Source organism: Ambystoma mexicanum, chromosome 7q (genome assembly GCF_040938575.1).
Source record: "Ambystoma mexicanum isolate Mex_15411 chromosome 7q, UKY_AmexF1_1, whole genome shotgun sequence".
Classification (NCBI taxonomy): domain Eukaryota; kingdom Metazoa; phylum Chordata; class Amphibia; order Caudata; family Ambystomatidae; genus Ambystoma; species Ambystoma mexicanum.
The window spans coordinates 228,511,414-228,536,641 of NC_090941.1; positions in this window are offsets into that span (position 1 = coordinate 228,511,414).

Consider the following 25,228-nt stretch of genomic DNA (forward strand, 5'->3'; position numbering starts at 1 on the left):
GAAGTAGAATTATTTTACCATTTGAGTGACTTGTATATTGCAGCTCATACTGCATGCATGACACGGCAATGAGCAGTTGCTGTGGGTAAAAAAGCCACAGTTTAAAATCAATGTTGTATGGTTGCACATGCACATACTCAATAGATGCAAGTTATCAACAGTGCTCAGTATTTGCAACACACTTTCATTATGTCTTTGCCCAAAACATATGATAGTATGTACAACATGTTCATGATGGCTGTACCTATACATGTCCGTGCATTCTGCACTAATATATGGCAGTATTACCATATACAAACTCCCAGTTAGTAAACATGCCATGCCTCCTTAGTAAAGTGTATTCAGACTTGCTAGACCAAGACGGGCTAGTATACCAAGTAATCCCACTTATGTCTGCTTTTGCCCTTGATGCACAATACAAAAAGGCCATGACAGACAAAAGATACATGTTGGGCTGTAGCCACCAATGTAAACTAGTCTAGTCACGTAATAGCACTCATCATGTTTGCTTTACTCTTGATGCCAGGTAAAAAATGTCATGCCACAGTAAAATCAAGCAAATATTGAGGCTTGGTACCACCAAAAATTAGATCCGTCAGTCACAAAGGCAAAGATTTATTCTGTACAGATTCAAATATCAAAGCAGATAGCTATCTGGTTCACAACACCTCACAGTGAGTACCAGAAACACTGTGAGGGGAGTGAGTCCTGGTCATCACAAAACATGCAGTATTTATACACAGTCCTGGTCATAGCTCGGCCCATCTCCAAAGTAATAGGTTACAAATTTGGGTTGTGCCCAGTTCACATGGCAAATACAACAATATTGTCTTTAAATACTTCAAGTGTTTTCCAGTCTTCAAAATACAATGGTTACAACTTTGTTCTGTCTGGTCATGTTGGTTATCCAGCTTAGGCTGATCCTAGTTTCAAGAAACAAATTCAATAGCTTATTGTTAAGGTACACATTTTTAGTTTGTTTAACATTCAGTTCTTATGTTTGAATATGGCTAAGACTATTGATACAGAAAACTCTTTAAATTGGAGTTCACTTTAGCTCCAAGGTTCCTTAAACATACTGACAAACTTTGTTGTTGTCAGCTGTGTGGATCTTTAGCTTTCTAAAGTAATTCTATTTCCAGAAATGTACACAGGATTCCTTCAAAAACACGCATTATTTTACATTCATTGTATAACACTGTTTGTGGGAGGATGAGTTTTGTAGACATAGATAACACTTTGAATGAGAGTTCGTTCTGACAACAAGGTTTGCACAGGACAAATAGTCTGCTCTGCCAGCCCTAGTTTGACATAGGCTCAAAGGTAGATTCTGCTCTAGCAGCTGAAAACATAGCTAATCATTACTGAAGAGTGAGCAGAAGTTAAAACCAAGATGGAGGACTTTTTCCAAGATGGCGCTTGAAGTCAATTCTAATTCAGAGCTTTGCAATGCAGTTTTCCCCATGGAGCAACTAGGCTTAGGCCTATATAAATCAAAAGGAGGCATAATATGATTTCCATTTAACAAACCCTCCGTTTGGCCTAAGCCAAGTGCTAAACTAAAAACTAGTCGCTTTACGAGTAACTCCACTTCTGAAAGTCCATACATCCTGAATCACATTCATGAGATAAATCGATTGCCATAAGATCCGCGGCGGAAATTTCCTTCATCACAAATTTGTTGGTCATTCTTTCCGGTGCATGTACCTTTGGCCCTAACGTTCCCATAGTCCGTGCACAACATCCCCCTAACTTTGAACATAAGGCAGGAAGGCATTGTATACAGCAACAGCAAAACAACAGAATACCCAGAATTATCAATAAGACTGAGAGAAGCTTCCATCCCCAAGATCGTAAGAAGTCCCAGAACCAAGCACTAAGATCCCAATTTCCCTCGAGAACATGCACTTCTGAATTTGGGACATGCAAATTTTGTATTGCCTTAAAGATGGTTGGGGAGGAATCTGGTGCGAAAACGCAGCAAGCGGACCCCACTAATTTGCATACTCCACCACGCTCAGCCAAGATGACGTCTAATACCATCCGGTTTTGTAGCGCCACTAATCTGATTGCTTTTTGCTATAGAGTCATGTTATAGAGTATGTCAGTGGTCAGGTTGATAGTTTTCTCCAGTACTCTCGCTAATCTCCTGATATCCTCGGAATTCATAATTTGCCCCCAAAAAGGTACAAAAGATTTTGCTACATCACCCAGAATTTGTGGAGGAGTATCGCCATTCTCGTCCGGCCTTGGACGAGCCCTAGAGATATCGGTGGTACTAGCTATAAATACCCCTGGAAACAGAATTCCCAAATAACAGGTTCCCTGCCAATCCCTAGGTAGCCATGGAAAAGCTTCATTACCGCAAACAAAGTAGACAGGTTCGCCTACATACAAAGGTCTGTCCTCACTAGTCAAGTTCGCAACACTGGTACAACCCTTGAAATCACCCATTGACTGAGTACCATTCCTTTGTATGCAGAAAGAAACTGAGTTGGGGCTATGGTTAACAGTGTAAGAAGGTGGCGTGACATCCCTATTGCCTATAGGAGGCCTTTTAAAAGAAATCAAAGATTGAAAAGTTCGAGACAATCTATCAGAAGGCCTAATAGAAGCAACATTTTTTTTAAAAAAAATATTTTATTGATTTTATATTTTAAAAAACCAAACAACACACAACACAATACAACTGTTAATTACTTACAGAAACACAAAAGAAAATACGAAAAAACTCCCCCCACGCTCCATCAAGCCAGAGCCGGCTCCCTTGTATCCTCAGTCGGGGCACCGTCAGGTGGAGCATTGTCCGTATGCCCGTCATCCGAATTCTCAGATTCGTCCAAACCCTGTTGTGGGTTGGTCATAGAGGCCACCAATTGTCGCCAGGCCAGCAAGGGCCCTATCTCCACCTCGCCCCCTCTAGTGACCGCTTCAAACCATACCACGGATTCCGCCTCCGCCCACCTCACAAGGTCCGCCCACCATAGTTCCACTCTCGGCCTGCTGGCCGATTTCCAGTTCATGGCAATCCTGCGTTTGGCCAGAACATATGCCAGGTCCCTCATCTTGCTCAGGTGCCTAAAGTGTCTGGGCCCGGGGAAGATCCCAAGCATACACGACCAGGCCGATCTCACGTCCAACACCACTGCCCCACCTGCGAGCTTCATCTTGACCTCCTCCCAAAATCTATACACTTCCGGGCAGGCCCAAAACATGTGTAGCAACCCTGCGTCCACCTCCCCACACCTGGGGCATTTTTGAGTGATCGAGCCTCCAAACCGTGCGATCTTCTGGGGAGTCAGGTAGGCCCTGTGAGTAATGTAGAACTGGAGTTGTTGGAGCTGTGCATTTCGGGACACCTTTTTATGATACCCCAGGACCCTCTTCCACTGACCCTCCGTCATGAGTCCACCCATCTCCTCCTCCCATTCATGCCTCAGTTGGAGCAACTCTTTCCCAGCCTTCGCTCTAAGGAGTTCGTATATCCGTGATATTTCATGCCCGCCGTCTGAGACATCATACATAGTTTCAAGGGTGGCATCAGGGTCATCTGCCAGTGCCGTCACCGGCCATCTCTCTCTTACTCGTTTCACTAGCCTGGCATAGGTGATGTACTGGCCTCTATGCACCCCCGTCTCCTCCTGCAACTTTTGGAAGCCCAACGCCTCCCCCTCCTGCCATATGTCCCCGAGCGTGGCCAGGCCCACCGGCTCCCAGTGCCTACGGACAGACTGAAACAGTTGGGAGTCGTTTTCGCACAGGGCCACCAGCGGGACCTGCCGAGATAGCGGTTCTGACCCCCCCATCAATTTCCACGTTCTGTGCCAGACCTCCCATCCCAACCTCAATAGCCGCCCTCTTCCCGTCAGTTTATTCCTTTGTAGCCACACCACCTCTCTCAGGAAGTATGGGGCCGCATCCTCCCGCAGCAACCTAGATTCCGCCGAATCTTCATCAGACAACCACCTGGCCACATACAACAGCTGCCCCGCTAGATAATATAGTTCGAAGTTGGGCAAGCCTATACCCCCCTTCTCGTGCGGGTTCTGGAGCTTCCACAGGGCCACCCTATTCCTGGAGTTACCCCACACTAAGCCCCTACACATACTATGAAGTCACACAAATAGGCTATTAGGGATCAAATACGGGACGTTAACGAAGAAATGCAGGAGTCTGGGAAGGACCACCATTTTCAGCAAAGCCGCCCTCCCCATCATGGACAGGGGCAATCTGGACCAGAATGCCATGCTGTTCCTGACCCCCTCTATGGCTCTCTCTGTGTTATGCTTGTGTACCGCCTCAGTCCGGTGGTAAATATTTACCCCCAGGTACCTAAACGTGTCGGTCCGCCATGGTATTGGCAACACAGGCAGCCTCTCCAGCGGGACGTCCCTGTACCCGCCCAGAGGGAACAGGCTAGACTTCCTGGGGTTCACTGATATGCCCGAGAGGACAGCGTAATGATCCAGTACCTCCAGTACGTACTGCAGGTTCTCCTCCGGGTAGCGCAAGTAAAGCAGCATATCGTCCGCATACAGAGATATTAAGTGACTGCCGCTGGCGGTGTTAATGCCCACCTCTCCGTATTGTTGCCGCAGGCATATCGCCAGCGGCTCCAGCGCGAGTATATATAACATGGGTGACCAAGGGCATCCCTGCCTGGTCCCCCTGCTGAGTTGCCAGGCATCCGAGACTATGGCCCCTGTCTTGACCCTCGCCACCGGGCTGCTATATAACAACTGAACCCATCTGATATACCCAGGGCCCACGCCGTATCCCTGCAGGGCCGCTTTCAGCCAAGGCCATCTCACTGAATCGAAGGCCTTGACCGCATCCAGCGACACTACCGCCATCTCGCCCATGTCGTCCTTAGTATGGTCGATAACATGGTGCAGCCTCCTATGGTTATCAGTGATATTCCTGCCTGGGACATATCCCGTTTGATCCGGGTGGATCAGCTTGCCGATCACCTTCTTCAACCTGTTGGCCAGCACCGCCGTGAGTATTTTGCTGTCCTGGTTTAGCATGGACAGAGGTCTATAAGATCCACACTCAACAGCCGCCTTGCCTGGTTTCAGTAATGGGACAATCATGGCCTCACGGAGGGACAACGGGAGTTCTCCCTGTTCGTATGCCTCGTTAAACAAGGCCAGCAGTGGCTGGAGCAGCTCCTGCACGTACACCTTGTAAAACTCACTAGGCAGTCCATCCGTTCCAGGTGCCTTACACGTGGGGAGGCCCCGGATCACCACCTCCAGCTCGTCTGAAGTGACAGGGGCGTCCAATTCCTCCCGCTCCAGGTCGTCTAGGGTGGGCAGACCAATGTCTTCGAGTGTGTTCAGGATGTCCTGACTCCTGTCTTCCCCAGTGTCCTCATACAAACGTTTGTAGAACCTGAGGAATTCCTCGTTCACCCCGTCCTGAGTGTTGCGAAGACAACCGTCCTCACCATAGATCTCATGAATAACCACCCGGGGTGACTCGCTCTTGTACAGCCAGGCCAGCAGTCTGCCTGGCTTGTCGCCCCCCGCGTGCAGCCTCTCGGTGTATTTCCTATGGTTCAATCTGCATAGTCGATCCCAAAGAGCACTGCACGCCACCTGAAGGTCCCTCGCCCTAGTCTTGTCCTCCTGAGTGGCGTTCTCGAGACGAGCTAGGCTCTCCAGTTCCCTTTCGGTGTCCTGAAGCTCCCTCTCGATACCCCCTTGAAGTCCTTTGGATTTAGAGATGGCCACTCCACGCACCACTACCTTAAAGGCCTCCCACAGAGTTCCTACAGAGCGCACGCTACCCGTGTTTATCTCAAAGTATTCCCCGATGGCAACCCTCAGGTCCTCCCGGAATCCCTCATCCTGCAGTGCCTCCGACCGAAGCCTCTATGTGGGGACCCGAGGCCTAGGGGGTTGGTGTCGCCACTCTACCACCAGGGGCGAATGGTCCGACAATACTCGGGCCTTGTATTCTGCCCCCACTATTTCACCCGCTATCTCGGCAGTTCCAAACACATAATCCAATCTCGTGTATGAATCGTATGGCGCCGCATAGTGCGAATACTGCCTATCTGTGGGGTGGAGTTTCCTCCACACATCTACCAGTCCCAGGTCTCCCAGCAATGTCCCGAGCGCCTTGGCCGCCGGCGACATTTTCCCTTTGGTATGAGCGGACCGGTCAATTTTGGGATCCAAGACGCAGTTGAAGTCCCCACCCCACACCATCGCACCCCCTACCAGGGGGCCTAGTTTACCATAGAGGGATCTAAAGTAGGCTGCAGTATCATGATTGGGGGCATACAGATTGAGGATGTGTACTTCCCTGTTCTCCAGGAGTCCTGTTATCGCCACCATTCTGCCCTCCGGGTCCACTATCGAGTCAAGCACCCGGAACGGCACGTGCGGCGCCACCCAGGTGATAACCCCTCTAGCATACGCCGAGTACGTGGCACCCACCACATTGCCCTTCCACTTTCTCTTGACCACCTCCAATTTCTCCCTAGTGAGGTGGGTCTCTTGTAGCAGGGCTATATCTATCCGCATCCTCTTCAGGTATAGCATTACCTTGTTCCGCTTGAGGTAGCTATTGAGGCCTCGGACATTCCAGGTAGCTATGCAAAGATTATCCGATGCCATCAGTTCGGTCTATACTCAGCCCCGCCCTCCCCACAATGCTCCCTTGGTCTAACTCTCCGCCGGCTCTTCCATCCTTGATCCCCGTCCCCCCTCCCTGTTTCCCAACTACACACCACAGCAAACAACCCATCCCACCCCAACAAAAGCCCAGCTCCATCCTTGGATCTCAGGCCCACCCGCGTCTGGTCTTATCCCGTATTCAAGGAGTAGGACCCTGCGGGGCGTCGCCGATCTAACAGCGACCTAACTAACTAGATATGTTACTACTGGGGACAAAGGAAGCCTCTCGGAGCTCACAACCAAGTAACCACGGGTAGGCACGCCCAATGGGCCAGCCAGTCAGCACCACATCACACGCACCATATGCCGTATAAATGACTATATTTAAGTCCCAATGTCTCGGCCCCATTGCCCTAGGCGACACAGCCATAAGCTACTTATCTTCCGTAGTCTCCGCCTGGATGCCCGGTTCCTGAGGACTGCCCAGCGCGTCCAGCCAGTCCATTGCTTCAGTCGGTGTTTCAAAGAACAGGGATCTGTTTCTGTAAAAAACTTTCAATTTGGCCGGGTAGAGTAGCATGTAGCGATGGCCAGCTTCACGCAGTCTCCTTTTCACCGCCCCGAAGTGCATCCGACTCCGCTGTACTTGTAGCGTATAGTCAGGGTAGGTCATGATCTTGGCCGATCCTCTGTCAATCGTTCCCCCTTTTCGAAAGAATTCAAGAATCTTTTCGCGATCTCGGTAGTTCAGAATTTTCGCGATCACCGGCCTGCGGGGGGGCCCCAGGAGGCGGCCTCCTGGTTAGGGCCCTATGCGCCCTCTCGACTGCAAACCCCTGGGTCAGCACCCCGCCAGTAATCTCCTGCAAAAGCATGGATTCCACAAATTCCGTGGGGTCTGGTCCTTCCATTCCTTCAGGTAGGCCCACAATGAGGATATTGTTGCGCCTGGCACGTCCCTCCGCCTGCTCCGCTCTGTCCTCCAGGTTGCTCACCCGTTGCACACAAGGGCGTGTAGTTCCCTCATATGAGCAGCGCAGTCTGCCGTGTTCATGGCCGTCTCCTTCTCAATGGCCCCTGTGCGCTCCGTGATCGCCCTCACATCCAGTCTTAGCAGATTCACCTCCTCCTGGACGGCACCGATTTTAAGGTTTAAGCCTTCCTGCAGCCCTTTCATGGCAAGGCCCAACTTGGTCTCCCATGACACTTTTAAGTCCGCAATTGCCGCCAGCACCTCCTGTATCGTGCCCGGCGACTCTGCGACCGTCACGGGGGTCTTTTTGTTCTTGCCTCCTTCCGCCCCTGAGGGGGACTTGGCGTAAGCCTCCATCGTGGGCTGTTTGGCCTTGGGTTTCACACCTCTCGTGGTCATACTGTTGTATGAGTCGAGCGGGGACCCGTCCCGCCAGGCACCGAAGGGGAATCACGCCACTCAATGCGCAAAGCCTGGCCCACCACACCATGGGGCATCCAACACGCCCAAAGCACCCCAGCTCCCGGGCCCACGGTCTCGTCGTCACAGCTACATCCGTTCGGCCCTCCAGCTCGCCGGGCCACCGTGCGTCCTAGGCGGTGCTCACGTGTACTAGTCCCCAAACGAAGGGACCCGTAGGTCCTGCACTCGTGATCGCGACGCTGACTTCACGGTCCTCGGTTTTCGCAAAGTGTCGCCGCCATTTTGTCTTGTCCGCCTACTCAGGGCTCATCCCAGTCAATCGCATTTATTTCGGTTTCCGGGTCTCCTAGACATCACAAACTTTCAGCGGGTGTAGTGGTGGCATTCCCACACCTGAACTACGATTTCCAGCGTCGGCCGGCCCCCGTGGACGCACCTTTCCATCAGGATCAAAACAGGATCAACGGAGCTCCTCCAGAGTGCGACCCTTTACATGGCCGTCCAAGCCACGCCCCCTAATAGAAGCAACATTAAGCTTAATGCAAAGAGTGAGCATCACAGAGGCGTTAGAACTCGCCTTTCAAACTCGTTCAAATTCGTTCCATCAAAGTTCCCTGAGATGCTATTATTCCATCAGCCAAAGAATAGTGCCCTTAGAGAAGCATAACATGCAGTAGTTAAAGACAAATGGTGAATATACCAGCCCAACCCTTTTTCCCCATGTTGCGGAAAATGGGAGCAGATCCAACAATTTGTCCTATACAAAATGGCATGAGTTGTGTTCATTATAAGCAGTAATGGATTGTTATGATTGCTCATTCTATGTTGAGAGTCTCTGGGAGATAGAGTGTGCAGGTGCATGAAAGGTGTAGATACAGTAGGAACATTCTCAGTAGGCAAGAATGTTTCAAGCAGACGTACTTCTTCCATATACAAAAATCCTAAGGCAACTACTATTGTGAAACCGGTAAACATAATTACAAGAAAAGAATACATTTTAAAAGACCATGGGCCTCATTACGAGGTTGGAGGGAGCCATGGCGCTATTAGCGCCATGGCTGCCTGCAAACTCGTTCCGACTCCGCCCTGGTGAATGAAGCAATTACTGGTCCATTCCAAGGTTGGCGGGACCGGTAATTCCCCATTCACAAGGGCCATTCCCCATTCCCATTTGAGCCCCCATAGGGCTCAATGGGAATGGGGAAGGCACTAATAACGGTACCGCAAATTGTGGTACCTTTTTTAGCTCTAGAGTCCCTTTGCGTGTCCCGTCCTTAACGCCTGAAAAAAACAGGCGTTAAGGATAGACCCACAAAGGGAACTCGTAGTAGGGTGGTAAGGGATTACCAGCACCGTTGCCCTTAACGGTGCCATTAATCCCTTACCGCCCACCTCGTAATGAGGCCCCATGTATTTGATCGTCCATTGTCATTGTTGGCCACACAGTCACTTGTTTTTCCGTACAAGTAGGGTCGATAACAGGCATTGTTCCTTTGAAACGAAAACTCCATAGTCTGTTTGCTGGTGATCTCTTGATCACGTGTTTTCTTAGTCTATCCCCAGCCACCTATTTTCCTTCATATGCAAAAGATTGGGCAAAGGATAAGCACTATATTTATTTTCCTGCGGGCACAACCAAACCGTGCAGTAAGTCTAGCTCCGTGGACGCAGATTGTACCTTGTGACTCCTGGTCCAGTGTGATCTGCGAACAGCGTGGCGTTGCTTCCTGATGGAAGTGATGAATTTGCAGCAGAACCAGACAAGGATGCAAAAGGATCAGCAGGAGAGTGTGGAGATGAAGCAGCTGTTTCCCCAGGGCCTGCGGGCTCAGGGAGTGTCTTTGAAGCACTCTCAGTACTGCGCAATGCTGGATAATCGCTGGGAGCAGAGCAAGTAAGTTTCTCCTTATCTTCTCTATTGTGCGGCAAAGGGAAAGGTATCCTCTTGACATGTGATGCATGGATCCAGTGTTTCTTGCCAGTTACTCGTATCACTGTCTGTGTGGCCAGGAGGACCTGGCAGGGCCCTCTCCACCTCAGTGCGAGACAGGAGGCTCTCTCAAACGATTTAGTAAGCACCCAGTCACAGGTTGGATGCTGTGAGCTGGCCCCTCGTAGTTTGCTGGGAGGGCTTCTTGCACCTGTTGATGAATCAAATACAGATTTTTAGTTAACCGCTCACAATACTCAGAAAGAAGTACATGCTCAATATCCCTCAATGCCCTAGGTTTTGGAAGATTCCAAATGTTAGCTGGCCTACCCATTACCACCTCATATGGGGAGAGCCCAGTCCTAGTCTGTGGGGTGGTGCACATCGAGAGTAACACTATCGATCAGGCGTCCACCCATTTCAAATTGGTGCCGGCACACGTCTTAGTGAGCTTGTTCTTCAAGATTCCATTGCATCTCTCTACCAATCCAGCACTCTGAGCATGTCTGGCCGAATGGAACCATTTATCGATCTGTAATCCCGCACATATCTGTAGAATTACAGCAGCGATAAATGTGGACCATTGTCCGACCAGATGACCCTTGGCAAACCAAACCAAGGAAAGTATTCCTTAAGCATGGTTTTCACCGTTGTCATTGCTGTGGCATCTATTACAGGAAAGGCTTCAACCCATTTACTAAAAGCGCAAATAACAACCAAGACATATTTCAAATTATTACAACGCTCCATTTCAATAAAGTCAAAGTAGATCACTACGAAAGGGACAGAAGGTGGACCAAAACTACCCCTTGGTGTCGATGTGCCCTTCCCTATATTGTGCTGTAGACAGACCATGAAACTCTGGACAAAAGACTCAGCAGTTTTCAGGATGTTAACCTTTACCCAGACAGTTTGTAACATTTTGCAAATTTTCCTAGCGCAGATGTGAGTCGGACCATGAGCCATTGAAACCGTCATAGTAATGTACGCATCTGGCAGTATCCATTTTCCCTCTAGGTTATCCACCCAACACCCATCATCATCCAACCTCGCCAAGCCCTCAGTTTATTACTTAGTTTCTTCTAGAGTGGCATCGGCTTGGATATTCTTTATAGACTCAATTTATTCATCAATGGTACAGACATTTGTGGCTTCCCTTGTAGTGTACATATCTGAGTAAAGATCAGTAGCAGTCTGTTTGGCTATCTGGTCAGCAAAAGCGTTCCCTTTTCCTACATCATTTATGATTTTCTGATGTGCTGCGCACTTCATAATTGCTAACTAAGTGGGAAGTGCAAGTGCTGAGAGTAGCTGAACTATCAAGGTGCCATGTTGGATCTTTGTTCCATGTGAGGTCAAGAAATCTCGTTCTGCCCAAAGTCTACCGAAGTTGTGAACTACCCCAAAAGCATACTGACTATCAGTATATATGTTTATTCTAAGCCCTTCGGAAAGTTCACAAGCTGGAGTCAATGCAATAATCTCTGCGGCCTGCACGGAGTTATGCGAAATTCTTTTGGTCTCCACAATCGTGCTTAGTGTAGTGATGGCATAAACAGCAGTGGATTTACCATCTGGAGGTTTGAAGCAGAAGCCATCGCAAAACAGCTCCCCTTGTGGATCGTTCAATGGTGTGTCTTTCAAATCAATCCTGCCTTTAGTTTCTTGTTCTGTGGCATAAAGGCAGTCATGTGACATTTTGTCACCGCAAGCTGTATCTTGCGGGAGATGTAATAATTCAGCCGGATTCAATACACAACACCTCTTAATTTTTATATGCGGTGCAAACCAGATCAATTCATATCTCGTTAATCGTGCGGAAGTGAGGTGTTGTGTTTGCGTTCGATTTAATAGAACGTCTACAGAGTGAGGTACCAACAAGGTTAAAGCATGGCCTAGGACCATACCCTCGCTCTGTTTTACAGATGCAGCAGCAGCAGCGACAGCTCTCAGACATCTCGGCAAAGCGCATGCAACAGGATCGAGGGTGGAAGAAAAGTAACTGCACGGCCTATTCTTCCCACCATGTTCCTGTGTTAACACAGCCAAAGCACATCCATCACGTTCATGCACATACAACTCAAAGGCCTTTTCATAATTTGGTGTGCCCAAAACTGGTGCTGAATACAGTGCAGTCTTGAGCAAATCAAAAGCTTTCTGGTGTTCCAAGTTCCACGGTAATGGCAGAGAAATGCCCTTCTTTGTCAAAGCCAACATTGGTTTGATCACTAGTGAGAAGTTTGGATCCACTGCCTACAGTAAGAAGCCATTCCTAGCAAGGCTCTGACTTCCTTCTGTGTATTTGGGACAGACATGCTAGAAATTATTTTAATCCGTTCAGGCGTCAATCTTCTTCCCTCCTTTGACAGGAGATAGCCTAAATAGGCAACCTGCTGCCGACAATATTGAAACTTTTTCAGTGAAGCTTTATGTCCATGCTTTGCTAGGTGAATAAGCAACAACACAGTGCCCTTCTTACAGGCACTTTCTGAATCTGCAGCTAAAAGAATGTTGTTGACATACTGAAGCAATGTACAAGTAGCAGGCCACTCAAGTGTATTAAGCTGCTCTTTCAAAGCCCTACTGTAAATGCTCGGACTTTCCGTGTACACTTGTGGCGCACGGGTGAATGTAAATGAGCATCCCCCTAGGGTGAACGCGAACAGGTATCTGCTATCCTTGTGTATAGGAATGCTAAAAAAGGCATTCTTATGATGTACAACACTAAAATGAGTAGCAGAAGCTGGAATCATTGTTAAAATCGTTGTCACATCAGGCGCAATAGGAAATTGTGGATCAACAATCTTGCTTATAGCATGTAAATCAATAATAAAATGAAAAGGAATTGCATTATCACCTTTCTTATAGACCAGTAAAATCGGACTATTGCACAAACTACCTGCAATTTCTTCAATTACCCCACGGTGAACAAAATCAGAAACTATACACTTCAAAGCTTGCTCACCATCAACCGAAATCTTATACTGTGGAATACGTGGCAACTTTACTCCTGGTTTCAAAATGATTTTTACTGGCTCAATCTGTAAAACACTGACATCATTATCATCAATCGCCCATAAACACTCCGGAACGTCACTAAATTCGGGAGGCAAGAGTCTAGTCAGAAACTGTCAGACAGAAAATTGCTGTGGTGAAATCGTCAAACGCACTCCATCCGAGGAACAATTAATTACCACATTTAATTCCTTCAACAGATTGAACCCCAGCAAATTCTCACCACAATTTGATGTCAAAATAAACGGACAGTGATCCGTGAATGGACCCAGTGAAATCGGTACCGGCAGAGAAAGCGGACTAACCACTGGCGTACCAGAAAACCCTACAGAAACATTAGTTTGCCCTGACAGTGGAATGTCTGGAACCCGTGAATGGTTAATGGAACACTTCTGTGGTCCTGTATCTATCAAAAATAGATGTTTCCTATTTCCCACTATCATTTCAACATAGAGACCTTTCTGATTAACAGGAATAGGTGTCAGTTGCAAACCCTGCTTCGGGCAATCCTAGCGAAACAATATATCATCAAAGGAAAGGTCTTCAGAGAGATATGCAGTAGAAGGATGATCAAATATGTTTCTATTATCCACACTTGGTGACTGATTGTCTCGCAAAAAAGACTGAGGATTCTGAGAAAACTGGCTTCTACAAGGACCCCCTGCCCCAGGGCGGCCTCTGGATTGTCTACCCATGATACCATATGTGTTATTCGACCTCTGCTGGAGGATCGGGCCTTGTGCTCGCCAATGACCCTCTTTTCTGCAATAAGCACATTGGTTCGTGTGTACAGGACCCAATGGCACATTACCTTGTGGAACCTACTGTCCCCTAAACTGTGTACTACCCCCTCTAGGACATCTAACAATCTGTTGCAACAACACCTTAGTTTTCAAGTCTCCCTTTTTCTTTTCAATCCTTTCCTTCTCATTATTGACTTGGTTTTCATAATACTGAGCCATATGCAATACTTCAGACTGAGACTTAGCTTGCCAAGCACTCTCAGAAGTCATAATTTGTGACTGGATGTCAGGTAACAATCCATGCACAAATGTGTCCACAAATAATCGTTTTCCACACTCTGTGCTTAAATCTTGTCCACTAAAATCTGAAAATACTTGATCAAACCGATTAAAGAATTCGGTAGCACCCTCAGATTTTCCTAAGACAAAAGCAGTAAGTTTGTCCCAACCAATCCTTCTCTCAGGAATTAAGGCTTTCAGTTTTGTCACTATTCTATCAGGCAAAGTCAGTGTTACCTGCGGTGGTCTCTCACCAGCTTTCCTTTCTCTATCTTGCCCCGCCAAATTATCCCATGTGTCCCCTAACCCTGCTACATCATCTGCTGCCCTAATCTGTTTCCACAAATCGGCAGGTAGGAGCACAGGAAATAACAAATCTATGTCACCCAGAGTAAATACTGACGACTGCAAGACAGATTCCATTTCTTTATAGAACCCTGTCGGATTCTTTCTAATATCTGGGATAGATTGTCTGATGGTGTTCACTTCCTGTCTTCTTGAGAATGGGATGTGAACAAACTGTGATACATAATGTGCATCAATGTCATAAGTGGCTACACCCGTTGCAGCGTTAGCAGGGACCTCAACTTTAGGGACAAATCTCGGAGGAACCCCTCTCATAGGCAACTGAGAAGTAGGCAACTCCTAATGCTTACTGAGCAACAGAGCTAAATCTAGCGCTAAAGCAGCTGTAGGAGTGTCAGATGAAAAAGCTCTCTTATATATATTCAATATTTCTGCGGGACATCAAATCTTTCTTTTTATACATTCATCCTGTAGGTATTCTACCATTACCTGTATCACTTTCCTCTGCATTTCTGGCGTATACTGACTATACGTGTCATATACTTCTACGGGAGATATCGACATGTCTGAAATCCATCTAAGTGCATCTCTTGTGCAAATTCGGGTTTCTTCACTAATCGATTTACAAAGAGGAAGGAACCGTTTCTGTACAAACATAGCGCCCAAACTATCACCATCTATTTCATCATTCCGTGACCTTTGTAACTCCCTTCTATACTCAAAAAGCCTCTCGACGTGCTCATATACTTTCTCCACAGTATCTCTTGAATATGCTAAAACATTCCGATCCCTCAACCCTTGTGGGAGATCTACATCATTCAGTCTGTTCCACAGTACAGATAAATGAATTCCCAACCCTTCAATAAAGACATTTTTCTCAGGAAGACCTTCTAGATTAGCGAGTGTAGCAAAAACATCAGATTGTTCACCATTCAACATGCACTGTCTAGCCCATGCATTCAGATCTCGCTTTCTTTCTTTAGACACGAGTTACAATTTTCGATTCCGCTCCCTTATCAACTACAAGCGGAACAGAACCACTTGGGTAGACAAATTTTGGACACTAGGTAACAAAGGTGCTATCACTGGTGGAAAAGACAAATCTAAAAAACCCATAGCAGCAGGCAAAGGTGGAAGTACAGGTGGAGGAGCAACAGTAAGAGGAGGAGCAATAACTGGAGGAAGAGGAGCAACAGGAGGAACGATAGGAGGAGCAGAAATTGGTACGGGAGGAGGAACAACAGCAGGAAGAGGTCAAACAACAGGAATAGGTACATAAGGAGGTGGCGCAGTGGCACCAGGTCTCCGTTCATTTAAAAGCTTGTCAATTAATTCATCTGACACATGGAAATCGTTTGATGGGTATATTTTCTGAATGCCAAGTTGGAAAGCCCTATCCATATTTCTAACTGACTCTGACTGTTTTTGTTGATCATACAATAACGCTATCTCGGTATTCGACATATGTTGGCGCACATGTTTCTCTCTACTCTTAAGCTGTTGCATAGCTTCTTTTTCCAATTTTGTAATACATCAAACGCTGCAGGTCTAGCTTTTTTCTTTAACAATATAGATTCTAAATATTCTATGCGAAAAATCTCAAAGCTACCATTGATTGACCACTGAAGTTCGCAAGCATGTCTAGTTTGTCTGTGCCAAATATCATTAAACACTATACTACCAATGCCATGCTTACAGTACATAGTACATGCCGGCAACCCCTCCTGTGGTGCCAGACGGCCAAATTCCAAAGGTTGTCTGTCTCTGCGGAATAATGCCCTGAAACAGGCAGACAATTTCTCAGGCATATCAGATTACTGGTGTTACCTGGTCAATAATTGTACCCGCAAGGACAATGCGCCAAATCAAATATCAGGATACTTAGGAATCGGGCACGACTCACCTGATTCAAAGGACAAAGGGAGGTCTGATCGGATTACAAAGGATCGACATGGCTGGCGATTCCGGCAAAAATACCCACCTCGATATGGGGACCCTCGTCAAGATGCCGTCTCGGACCGCGAGCTCACTGTCCAGGGATAGGGCCGTGCACTACTGTTGAGTTGTTGTTTCTCATCCAAGAAGGGCATCCCTTTCTCACCATCCAATCCCAGTCTGATAGCCACATCAAATCTTCTACGAGATGGCATCAATCTTGAGGGTGCCTATTCGGGCACCATCTTGTAAAATCAAGCAAATATCGACGCTTGGTACCACCAAAAATTAGATCCGCCAGTCACGAAGTCAAAGATTTATTCTGTACACATACAAATATCAAAGCAGATAGCTTTCTGGTTCACAACACCTCGCAGTGCGTACCAGAAACACTGTGAGGGAAGTGAGTCCTGGTCATCACAAAACATGCAGTATTTATACACAGTCCTGGTCATAGCTCAGCCCATTTCCAAACTAATAGGTTACACATTTGGTTTTGTGCCCAGTTCACATGGCAAATACAACAATATTGTCTTTACATACTTCAAGTGTTTTCCAGTCTTCAAAATACAATGGTTACAACTTTGTTCTGTCTGGTCATGTTGGTTATCCAGCTTAGGCTGATCCTATATTCAAGGATTCAAGAAACAAATTCAATAGCTTATTGTTAAGGTACACAGTTCTAGTTTGTTTAACATTCAGTTCTTATGTTTGAATATGGCTAAGGCTATTGATACAGAAAACACTTTAAATTGGAGTTCACTTTAGCTCCAAGGTTCCTTAAACATACTGACAAACTTTGTTGCCGTCAGCTGTGTGGATCTTTAGCTTTCTAAAGTAATTCTATTTCCAGAAATGTACACAGGATTCCTTCAAAAACACGCAGCATTAGTTTACATTCATTGTATAACACTGTTTGTGGGAGGATGAGTTTTGTAGACATGGATAACACTCTGAATGAGAGTTCGTCCTGACTACAAGGTCTTGTTTGCACAGGAAAAATAGTCTGCTCTGCCAGCCCTAGTGTTGACATAGGCTCAAAGGTCGATTCTGCTCTAGCAGCTGAAAATATAGCTAATCATTACTGAAGAGTGAGCAGAAGTTAAAACCAAGATAGAGGACTTTTTCAAAGATGGTGCTTGAAGTCAATTCTAATTCAGAACTTTTCAACGCGGTTTTCCCCATGGAGCAACTAGGCTTAGGCCAATATAAATCAAAAGGAGGCATAATATGATTTCCGTTTAACACCACGTAAATGCAGACTGGCACTGCTAATGTAGGTCAACCTAGTCAAGTATTGACACTTATGTTTTTTTTCCCCTTGATACCAAGTAAAAAATACAATGCCACATTTAGAAAGTATATGCAGGCTGACACTAGTATTGCCAGTCTTCACATACCTTTGAAATTCGGGATGGCATTTTTTACTTGGCATCAATAGTAAAGCAAATAGGATACCTTATTATTTGTGTCTAGACTGTCCCTAATTCAATCACAATCACCACTAGTGACCCCCTACCCCAAATGTTTCAAGAAGGAAAAAGAGCATTGTTATGTAACCTAGCCCAGCTCCTGAAACGTATCCTGAATAGTCCGACATAGAATTCTTAAAAGGATGTCTTAAAATAGTACTCAGAAGGTTTGTGGTTTTTGAAAAGTGAATCCCAGAGATAAAGGAAATAACAGACGTACACAAAGGAGTTAGAAGTCATCTTTACTGAACTGAACTAACTTTTTGAGGTGGCTCACCATACAGTCACTCTGTGCACCCCTGATGACATTATTTGGTCCATTTTGTCAGACTGGAACTGCCTCCTGAACAGTCTTGAACAGTCCCATGTCTCATATGTAATGTATTATTATTACACTGTTTTACATTCTAGAGTGGGGAAGTAGAGGTTGATTCTGAAGACCATATATTGGTTATGTTGCATAGCAAACTAAATGGTAGTCGTGAGAGAAAGGGTTCAGAGCACAAACAAAAGTGAAGACACTAATGTAGTATCTTTGCTAACACTGTTCCAAAGAGTGGTTATAGCAGGACAATGCAACATAAACATCACCCGATCCGGCAGCAGGAGCCCACCGCCTTCAGCAGGAGCAGTGCCCAAAACTACACAGACGCAAACCCCTGATACGAGTTAGTAATATTGAAGAAAGAAGACAACACATACAAAGATGAAATACCTAGCGGAGTTGCGAGCTGAGTTGGGAGCAGTCTGCTGCCGTCCTGTGTTCTGACCACATCGTTGTGTCCAGGAAGTGGTTAACTGCACCGAAAACACCGCGGAGCGGAGCGGAGTTGCGAGCTGAGTTGGGAGCAGTCTGCTGCAGTCCTGTGTTCTGACCACATCGTTGTGTCCAGGAAGTGGTTAACTGCACCGAAAACACCGCGGAGCGGAGCGGAGTTGCGAGCTGAGTTGGGAGCAGTCTGCTGCAGTCCGCTGTATATGCGGAGTCGTAGCAGGATGGAGCCTGATGTGAGACCACATCCAGTTTCCCACGCGTGGTCACCCCCCATGGGAAAGAAACTAAGAACGAAATCCGAATCGGCCGTGAAACCGGCAAGAACTGGCGCAGTGCAAAGGAGCACGGAGCGGATGGAAATCCTGACAGCGATCCAAAAACACCTGCCTTCAGAGGGAACGGTGAGTGAATCTGTCATCTTAAACTCCCCCACTCTACCTTCACCCCCCTCTACGAGTGAAACTTTTTCTGAAGGTGCTCCCGAGGCTCCCGAGGCTCGGCCAGAGAGGTCAAATCAAGGGTCGAGCAAGCATAGTGCCACGTCTCCACCTGTATGTACTTCTATTATGGTGCCGTCCCCCACCCTGGGTGACCCTAAGAAAACACAAAGCAAACGTGATATTGATACCGATGCTGACGCATGTACACCTTTGGAAGCCCAGTCCCTAGCCGAGTTCTCAGGAAGAGTAGACCTTCTGGATCCTAGGACCTTCAACCCGACCTCTTCCGTGAGTCCAGGGGACACCGTTAGGATGCGTCTGGAGACCACTGGTAAGGTGAGGTGGGAAAACGCGACGGGTGAAAAGGGGACGCCCGGCACGCGGACCACCGAGAGCCATGGAGTGGCGGGTCAAAGGGAGACAACTGACATGAAGGAGCTCCAAATGTTAAAGGAAAAGGAAAACCTGCGGGCGTGCACTCGTGAACCAAGCCATAAATCGGGGTGCGCCCCACATGCAAAAATGAGTACACAGTACGCTGATACAAATTCTGAGAGTGGTGAAGGAGCGAAGGGGGAAACCCTAAATCCCCAACAACCCCCGCTCAATGTTCCACAAAAAGAAGGCCTAGATGGCAGCTATAAGGTCACTCAGGTAACGGCATTGATCCACGGAAATCCTAGTGCTGCGTCGCCCACTTTAAAACAAACAAAAAAAGCGAGTAAACATCCTAAAAGACGATCAAACGAACGAAAGCGCTGCTCGGAGACAAACAGCAGCGAAACAGACTCAGACCTAGATACGGACTTAACTTCAGAGACAGAAGAACTGATAAGACACGACGAGGCAGCGATCGAAGTGGACTCAGATACCGAAACTACAGAATCGGCTGACCTGATAAAGAAATCAAAGGTTGCATCAAATTCAGAAATCTTGGAAAAAGGGGAAATTAAAAGCTCAACCGACCACACCTTCTTAAAAATAGGAAGAAAGAGGGTACTCCAAGAAAGCAAAAAAACTGGTCACAAAAGATCAAAGTTCGTATCAGAGACGCCAGAACAAACGAGCAAAAAAGTACGAACTAGAAGAGACGTGCAACTAAAGGGGCCCTCCATCCCCCCAAATCAAAACTTCTTGAAGGCCTTCTTCACTCAACACCAAAAAAGAAAAATTCTAACAGATGACGAAGTATCGGACGCAGACATGTTGGAAGCAGTAGGGGATCTCCCACAAGCTCTTAAAGCGAGAAAATCTGTTTTCGACGCAAATGACATCCAGAGTCAGGAGCAGCAAAACAAAAAGGCAAAAGTACAAAGTCTAAAAGACACGGAAGAGCTATTAAGAAACAATATAACAGCCGAGAATACGAATCAAGGCGCGAGGGAAAAACTGACGGCCTCTTTAATTAGCCAACCTACTTTCTACCCAAAGAAAGTAATTCAAGAGACGAAAAGCCAAGCAGAAAACCCGAGCAAGGGATCGGAGGTGGTTAAGGAAGTAGAAGGGCAGATCATTAGCGACGCAAACTCAGAGAAAAACCAAGCAGGTGATGGGGAGCAGCGGGTGGCTTGGACAAGACCACATCTGTCGCTGGTCTCTCAAAGCAAACCAGTCTCAGAGGTAAGGGACTTGCCCAAAACCCTTTGGGACCAGGTTTTAGCGAATAAGGGGCGAAGTAATCAAACCGTGCTAAATGAAAACGGCCATAGCCCTCGACGAGACTCCTCATATAATGACTTCCAGGCAACTACACGAAGAAAAGAACAAATCCTGGCATCTCCAAAAAAGAGACGTTTAAGTGACATAGCAGCAGCAATGCAAAAAGAGTCGCCGAGTAAAAAACCAGACATGATCGCTATCATGTCGGCTATGACTATTGTGCTGGCCCCATTTTGCAAATTATATGAGGCGATCAAAGAAGAGGCGAAAGACAACACCGCAATTTTATCCAACATGATGAACAAAATGTCTCACGTTGAAAGCTATATCACAGCCATAGAAAATCGTGCTACCTCCCCTTATCGCAATTGGGAAAGTAAAATCAGTAAACTCGAGAAAAAGATAGAAATTATGGAACAAATAAACAACGAGCAGCGGGCTCAACTAAACAGCCAAAAACCACAAATTCAGTTATCACAGCCGCAGCCTAAACTGATAGGAAATACCACTCAAACGCTGTTGGCGTGGAATAAGCCAGTTTTTATTAACAAACCCACATCCAAAAGGCTTGACGAAACCCAACACCAGACAGTCGATTTAAGAAGTCCACCTAAAGACGAAAACCAGTCCCGAGTCCTAATAACCAGCAAAAAAACGAAGGCACACCTGCAAGAAAAAGTAAACTTAAACAGCCAACAAAGTTGCATAAAGAAGGTAACCTCTCCCAAATCACCGCAAACGGCAGAAGAATTTATGCTACAGTCTGACCTAATGAATATGTCGATCTATGAAGAAAACGAGCAAATAGAGAAAAGCAGAGACATAGAGCAGATAGGGCAAATTGTCGGACTACATTTACATCAAAAGGACGAAAAAGGGGACAATAGAGGGGTCGAAATGGAAAATGGAAATAAAGAGGCCACGGCGACACCGCAACAAAACCGAGGAGTCGTCGTCCCTAAAGAGAGACTTAAGACAGCTTCAGAAAAGGCAAGTACCAAGCCTAAAGGACTCAATGAAAAAAACAGCCCAGTGAAATTAAGAGCCCAAAGGGGAGAAAGAGGAGACCATAAAATGAATAAATACGCACTAAGAGTGTTCAAGCTTGAGCAAAGAGAGATAGAGAGCGGCCACCTGATTTTGAACAGACCTACAATCATGAAGATTATGAACAAAATGAAATCTTTATACAAAATCAGACCAGCAGATGTGGTGTTAGTAGAACCATACCACAGAGAGAAAAGGGCTAAGGCCTATGTTCACATTAAAGCAGGAGAAACTGAGCGGATTGACCAACTGGCGTACGAAGAATTAAAGTCATTGGGTTTCACCCTGACTGAGATCACAAAGCCAACGGAGCAAATATTGGCGAGTAAGAAAAAGGCTGATATCGCCATTAGATCAGTGCACTATAAATCAAGGACGGAAGACCTGTATCGCCAAAACCGCAGACAAGAGGCAGTAGAGAAGGATGGACTAAGAGGGCCCTTCCGTGACCACCACTGGGACAAGGAGATAAAGAAAACCACACGAAAGAGATATCACGACACTCGTGACGAAATCTGGCGACGTTACAGAAGTGATCAGCGGGATAGGGTTTATAGTCGTTCTGAAAGTAGTCCGCCTCGAGGAAGAAAACCAGAGCAACAGAGTGAGGTTGGCATTGAAGCAAGGAGGAGAGACGACAAAAACAGTTCTCCAGACCGCAGAAATGGTGTTAAATCTGTAAACCAGGAATCAGGCCCCTGGAAATGGTTCACTCAAAAATGGAATAAAAACAACAAAAAATAGCAACGACCGGGGCCGTTCGACGTTGGCGATTTTACACTCTGCTACGATGAGGAACGGCCTGAAATAGAGACCTTCACTCTGTGCTCGTGGAACACAAGAGGGCATGCCCACTTGACAAAGGTCGGTGAAGTAAATCTGGGGTTTTACGATATGATATGTCTCCAAGAGACATGGCTGATGGATAAACCTGCATTGGACGGCTACACAGTTGAAATTTCACCGGCAGTGAAAGGCTTACTAGGCAGACCATCGTCTGGCCTGTTGGTGGCGATTAAAACGGGCCAAGGGTTATCGGCTCCAATTAAATGGAAGGAGGCATACGAAGTATTGGTGGTGTTGACCTCGTGGAAACAGATAAGCGATAAAAATGAAATCAGCTCTACAAAAAATGTAGCAATTATAAATTGTTACTGGAACCCTCAACGGATGTCCATCAAAACATTCTGTGACAACATGAGGGGCACCATCGATAAATTGTATGAGAACTTCGACTCGATCGACATCATAATATGCGGTGACTTTAACGCAAAATGCAGTGTCCTAAGGCCCACTGGTTAGGGTAATGAAAAAGGGAACAGATCAAGAGAAGCAGCTTACGAACGAGGGAAAGCCTTGAACCAAGTTATTAAAGCAAGAAATATCCAAAACGTTGCCAATCTGTTCCCCTTACAAGTAAATCTCCCAACATGGGAACGAAACTCCGCAAACGCGACACTTGATTACATCTTTATCTCTGACGGCCTTACAGCAGGTATCACAAGCTTTAAAGTATTAAAAACAGAACACAGTGATCATAACATGCTTACTTGTGTTTGGCAAGGCAGTAAACCGTCTAAAGAAACATATGGAACAACGCTCGACTTAAACTCCCAAAGAGCAAGTCTTAAGATAAGCGAAGGGGACATCGCTAAAATCAAGCAAGGTTGGGTCAAAAAGGTTGATAAATTGCAGGAATCAAACCGCGATGAACGACCAAACTATTTACCCTTGTTATTGGCCTACGAGATCCAGGCTAAAAAGTTCACTAAGATACTCGGTACCGGAAGACATGCATTTAACAAAGCACTGGTTGACAAAAGAAAAGAGGTGCGCAAACGAAAAAGAATAGCGAAAAAAACAAATGCCTCCGCCGATTGGGAGAAATGGACTTCAAGAGCAAGCAAACAAGGGTCCAGCAGCATTCAGCATTGCAGGGCAGGTCCAAGCATCGAGCATCATCAGTTAACAAGTAAAAGCTCATCAGCCTATCAGTTAAATGAGGGATTGACTGGCAATCTTTTATTCCAGAAACACTTTCAGTTTTTTGTACAGCATAACATGCAAACTGCTACGCAGGCCAACCCAACACCACCCTCCTAACCTCCTAACCTAACATCTGCCCAAACCTTTCCCGCCTCCCCATGAACAATGAACTATTTCATATTTAGCAGTGGTCTTTTGTTACACTACGGTTCAAACCACCGCCACCAATGAAATACAGCTTTGTCTACCTTGGAAGAGGGGTGTTGGACACCGCCCCTTTACACAAGTCCAACGCAGATCAAGGCTCCATTGTTGGGACTGGTTATCACCAGAACAATCAAAAAATAGCATTCACATGGCATTCCCCAGGACACTCAGCAGTCTCAAATAATGCTGATCCTTGCAGTCAGTCCAATATGATTTATGTGCATTTCTCTAAACAAGTGTTAACAAATGGTAATAGGTAAGATACCCTCACTCTTAAATAGCCACTGAAAAGAGGTTAATACTGAGGATCAATAGAGAAGCACATAATGTATTTGCATCATAAAACAGAGAGTCATACTGTATTTTTTTTTCCTGAATTCCCTCTATCTTATTAATCTGGCCCACCTCAAACATAGTAAAATGATATCATATCCAAAAATTATCATAGCTCGAGGTGGTTCCAGTCTGACAAAAATGGACCAAATAATGTCATCAGGGGTACACAGAGTGACTATAAGGGATTGTTCAGTGCAGTAAAGATTACTTCTAACACCTTTGTGTATGTCTGTTATTTCTTTTATCTCTGGGATTCACTTTTCAAAAACCGCAAACCTTCTGGGTACTATTTTAAGACATCCTTTTAAGAACTCTACATGCAGGCACACAGACTTTTTTGCTACTGCTGGCTAAAACACATTAAAATGTTGTCTACCTGTGTGCAACAGAAAATTGATTTCAGTTGTGGGAACAGAAACCAACTCAACATACATAATAAGACAATACAAATTGTGGGTTGTAGGGGCCATATTTTCCTAGTAGAACCAATTCTTAGCCATAAGTCAGGGGTTATCCCTGAGACATTTGTCAGATATATAGCAGAATTACCTGGTGGGTATGCTTCTTAGACTTCTAGATGTGTTACCCGGGTCAAGCGGTATCCAGCGCATGGGTCCCACAATATTCTACTGGTAGGATCCCAAAGACCTTTCGCGGCGGCTTTACTTTGAAGGTACATTCTCAGCATCCACAGGTCCATCCACCATACTTCCGAATGTGTCTCCAGGGCCACATGTTCTCTGATATTTTTGACACGTTTCCCAGGATTCTTGACCAACTGTTCTTTTCAATGTTGCAGATTTTCAGGAGTTGGGTGTTCACATAGTCTTACACAACTTCACAGAAATGCCCCACTGGGTGTTCAGCACAGAAGGAACCACTCAGTGTAGCAACTGTAATAGTGTGTTTCTCGTGAGTGTGTTGAGAGTCCCAATTATGAGGTTCTGACCAAAGTTGTTGTTGTTGAGCTGTGCCCCAGAGATAAGTCCTGTTGCTGGTTATGCTTGGCCCAAACAGCCATCTAACATTTGCTCCTGATACATGCCCCGAGCTGCAAAGGCAGGGTTACCTCCATC